Below are 4,752 nucleotides of genomic sequence, written 5' to 3'. Positions count from 1 at the left end.
TCGAGTTTCTCGTCTCCGACCATCCAATCACGGTGATGATAGTTTTCATCCGTCTGGTTTTCAATCGATCATCACAAAGCTTCACTAGTCGTTCGATTTCGTCTTCATCGCGGAAAGTTAAAAGGTGGGCGAAACTATGATCTGCTTCGGTTCTTTTTACCATTTCCTGTACTCAATTTATTATTAATTATTATAAAAAGCCTGGCAGGTGTGAGCTACGAGTGAATTAAAAATGAGAATATTGGATGCTTACCGTTTCAACAACAGGTTGCATATTCTCATGTATAATATGTTGTTGCATAATTTCCATTGGTTATCTTTTCTTTTAACCAAATAATCGTATCCTCTTCTACCAATCAAGTGGCTTTTGTCTCCACCTACTTCCATAGACTTTCTTTACAAACTGATAACGTTGACATTTTGATTTAGCCATTGCTAGAACCATATTTTCTTAACTTACACCCTTGATCGAGGTCATTCGGTTCATCTCATCCAAGTTTATTTGCAATTGTTTCATATAGATTTGTCCCAACATAGATATTATTGTATAGGATCCTTCAAGCATACCTTCAATGGCATCCTCTTCAACTTCATCTGTTTCCTAAGAGCTTCAAGTATGATGTGTTTTTGAGTTTTAGTGGGGAAGACACCCGTAAGAACTTCATTGATCATCTTTATCATGCTCTTCAGCAGAACAACATTTACACTTACAAGGACGACCAGAGAATCAAGAAAGGGAAACGTATCAGCGATGAGCTCATGGGATCCATTGAAGCCTCAAAATACTTCATCATTGTTTTCTCAAAGAACTACGCCTCTTCATCTTGGTGCTTAGATGAGCTTGTGAAAATAATGGATTGTCACAAGACAACCAAGCATACTGCTTACCCAGTCTTCTATGATGTGGAACCCTGTGAAGTCCACAAACAGAGTGGGGAAGTTGGAGAAGCCTTTGCCAGACACAAAAAGGAAGAGGCTGCTGGGAAATGGAGAGAGGCTCTCAAAGAAGCAGCTGATCTGGCAGGGTGGGAGTTGAAAAACACTGCTAATGGGTAATTCCTTCATCATATCTCTACAATATTCTTTCTAATCTACGTTTACCTTGGATGTCCAAGGCTTGGACATGACCTCATATCCTGGATTGTCTAATCTTAACTCAGTCTGTGAGTCGAAAGATTAAACATGAAATATGCATGGTTATATTACGAGGTTATCGCCTCATATGCGTTTGTATGTTTTAGATCGTTTAGGTGGGATTTGAGTAAACTAATTGAATACTCTCTAATATACAGGCATGAAGCCAAATTCATCAGACAAATCATTGAAAAGCTTTCATTAGAGTTACGGTCCATTAAGGTCTGCATTGGTAAAAACTTAGTAGGCATGGAGACCCGGATCAATGATATTATATCATCTTCAGGAGTGGCTTCTAATGATGTTTCCATGATCGGGATCATAGGGATAGGAGGTGGTGGGAAGACAACTTTGGCCAAAACTATTTTTAATAAAATATCCTTTCAGTTTGAAGGCAAAGCTTTTATTGAGAATGTCAAGGAAGTTTCGAATGCTTCTTTGTCCGGTTTGGAGTTGTTGCAAAATAAAGTCCTTTCAAATGTTTTAAATGATAAAGGCATCCACGTAGGCAGTGAATGTGAGGGGAAAAACATGATGTCATGGATGATGCGCGGTAGAAAGGTTCTTCTTGTTCTAGATGATGTGGATCATCTAGACCAACTTGAGGCGTTAGCTGGTGACCCTAATTGGTTTAAGTCGGGAAGTATGATTATTATTACAACAAGAGATTTGCAAGTGCTTGTAGCACATGGAGTAAAGTCGATTCATAATGTCAATCTGTTGTCAGATAAGGAAGCAATTTGGCTCTTTAGTAGGTATGCATTTGGGAAAGAGATTCCAGTTCAAGGATACGAAGAGCTCTCAAGACAAGTTTTATGTTATGCTGCTGGTCTTCCCTTGACAATCAAAGTTTTGGGTTCGTCTCTGTGTGGTAAAAGTAAGCTTGAATGGGTAGATGCCTTGGCCAGACTAAAAACAATTCCTTTAGAGGAAACCCAGAAAAAATTGGAATTAAGCTATATTGGTCTAGACGACGATTACAAAGAAATATTCCTAGATGTTGCAACCATAATGAAAGGTTGGCAGAAAGAGACAGTCATAATAGCACTTGAAAGCCGTGGATTTCATGCTAGAATTGGGTTAAGGGTTCTTGAGCAAACATGTCTCATAACTATTAATGATGATTTTGATGAACGTGTGGGCATGCATGACCATTTAGAAGAAATGGCCAAAAATATTATTCGTCGTTCGCATCCCGATATGCCTAACCAGCACAGCCGATTGTGGAATTACAAAGAAATTGAAAATATATTGGTGAATGACTTGGTAAGGGACTAAGGATCACATTTATATTTAAGTTGGAGAATACTAACACATTTTAACTTTGTTAAGATACAAGTTTCATGGTGGCTTCTTTTGAATTACAGGGTACTGAAGCAACAAAAGGCATTCACTTCTTTCCATTGAGATTCAATGCGAAAGTTTTTATGAATGGTCTTAGAAAGATGAAGGAACTGTGGTTTCTTGATGTGGTAGATCTTCACTTGAATTTGGAGAATGATAAACTCGTGCCAAACTTTTTAAATGCTTTAGGATTTCTGTGTTGTAATTGGAAATTTAATAAGGTCAGTCTATACTTTCCAAATTCTTTACGATATTTGCAATGGTACAATTACCCTTTTAGGTCTTTACCCGAAACATTTGAAGCAAATAATCTTGTCGCGCTTCATATGGCTAACAGCGGTATTGTACAACTTTGGGAAGGGGGAGAAAGAAAGGTAGAATTGTGGTTGATTAATTGTTTTGGCATAATTCATTATAATGTTATATATCCATTGATTTGTTCTTATAACAATATTCATTTTGTTATTTTGCTGATGTTAGGTTTTTAACAAGCTCAAATTCCTTTTCCTCAGTGGTCCAAAGTTGAGGTCCCTTGACCTTAGGTTGGCTCCAAATCTCGAGACGTTGAGGCTTCAACGATATGGTGGTTTGGTAGAACTTTACATGCCCAGGGAATGTCTAAAACTCAGATCTCTTGAACTTTTTGATGTAAAGTTGCGGACCCTTGACCTTGGGCTGACTCCAAATCTTGAGAACTTGTTGCTTGTAAGTGGTGATATGGTAGAACTTTACATGCTTGATAGATGTCTAAATCTAAGATCCCTCAATGTCGATCATTCAAATTTGAGGACCCTTGATATTGGGCTGACTCCGAATCTCGAGTATTTAGTTCTTAGAAGTTGTTATGATCTGGAAGAACTTCACATGGCCAACGAATGTTTAAAGCTCAGGTCCCTCTATCTTAGAGGTTTAAAGTGGAGGACCCTTGACCTTGGGCCAAGTCCAAATCTTGAGAGGTTAGATCTTCATAAATGCACCAGTCTAGAAATTTTTCGCATTTATGAATGCCCAATACTCACATGCATCGACATCAGCAATTTAAAGTTGAGGACCCTAGATCTCAGGCGGGTTCCCAATCTCAGTAAGTTATCTCTTTCTGAATGCAAAGTTTTGGTAAACCTTCACTTGCCCCATAGATGTCTAAATCTCAGGACCATTAAATTCACTAATTCATGGTTGAGGATCTTTCATCTTGGGCATACTCCAAATCTCGAGGAGTTAGATCTTGTGAAATGTGATTATTTGGAGGAAATTCAAGTGGTTGATGAATGTAATAAGATTGTATCCCTTGGGCTTGACCATTTAAAGTTGTGGACCCTTGACCTTGGGCTAACCCCAAATCTCAAGAAGTTACATCTTAAAGAATGTTATTACTTGGCCCAACTTCATGCTCCCATGGGTTGTTTAAAAAATATTGTGTACTTCAACTTAAATGGTTGCTTGGGGTTTAGATCTTTATTTTTTAACAGAAGGGATGATACTTCTGGTAGAGTGCATGAATCACTTGAGGTTGGTCCTTTAGCTGAGTTACATTTCACCCTAGAAAGATGCCCACTTCACCCTGACAATAATTTTCCATACTTTGAGTTTACATGTTTTCATAAGGAAGATATACCCTCACTGACTAGAGGTATTGAGAAGCTTATTTCTGAGGGTCAGTGTGCTTGCACAAAATTTGAGACGTTTTCAAGAAGCATTTGTGGGCTACAGCGTTAAAGAAAGCTTAAACTCAAAGGCAGTATTCCAGAGGTACCCAAGAGGCAAGAGGAGCTAAGTTTGTTGTATTCGAGTTGAAACCTTCCATGACTTGGCAATTCTAAAAGATGACATTTATTTTTTCATGCCTAATGCCTTGCACAAAGTTAAAAAATTCAGCAGTACACATGGATTTTGTGCGAAATGTTGAACACTCTTAAAAGTTGTATTCCTTTTTATTTGTTTTTCTGCATTTGAAGTTGTATGCATTATCATCTTTCCTCCAAGTTGTCTAACCTCCTTGTCATTTCTTTCCCAACATCAAGTGCTATGATACCAATTAAAGACCCTGATACATTATTGAATAAGAACTGATAATGTAACTATGAACGGATAAGATAGATTATGTTTTTCCCATTCATTCCTCTCCAAGAACAAAGTTCATTCTACAAAATAATTCTTACCTACCTTTCTCTAAAACAAAGACAAGCTTAAATACTCCTTAAGGTGGGGCCCGACATATTAGACAAGCCAAAATTGAAGTGTTGTTCTCACTACTACTGCCTTATAACAGAATTA

The 4,752-nt window shown here is 37.8% G+C and overlaps 1 pseudogene across 1 annotated transcript; it reads left to right on the top strand.

The window, feature by feature from the left end:
* Positions 1-382: 382 nt before the first annotated feature.
* Positions 383-4,460, top strand: LOC145015457 (disease resistance protein RPV1-like; annotated as a pseudogene). The gene is made up of 4 exons (XR_013665884.1): positions 383-1,052; positions 1,293-2,400; positions 2,502-2,852; positions 2,959-4,460. The product of XR_013665884.1 is annotated as a disease resistance protein RPV1-like (transcript).
* Positions 4,461-4,752: the final 292 nt, after the last annotated feature.

This window comes from Lactuca saligna, chromosome 9 (genome assembly GCF_052625555.1).
Source record: "Lactuca saligna cultivar CGN05327 chromosome 9, ASM5262555v1, whole genome shotgun sequence".
Taxonomy (NCBI): domain Eukaryota; kingdom Viridiplantae; phylum Streptophyta; class Magnoliopsida; order Asterales; family Asteraceae; genus Lactuca; species Lactuca saligna.
This window is presented reverse-complemented; position numbering and strand designations above follow the sequence as displayed.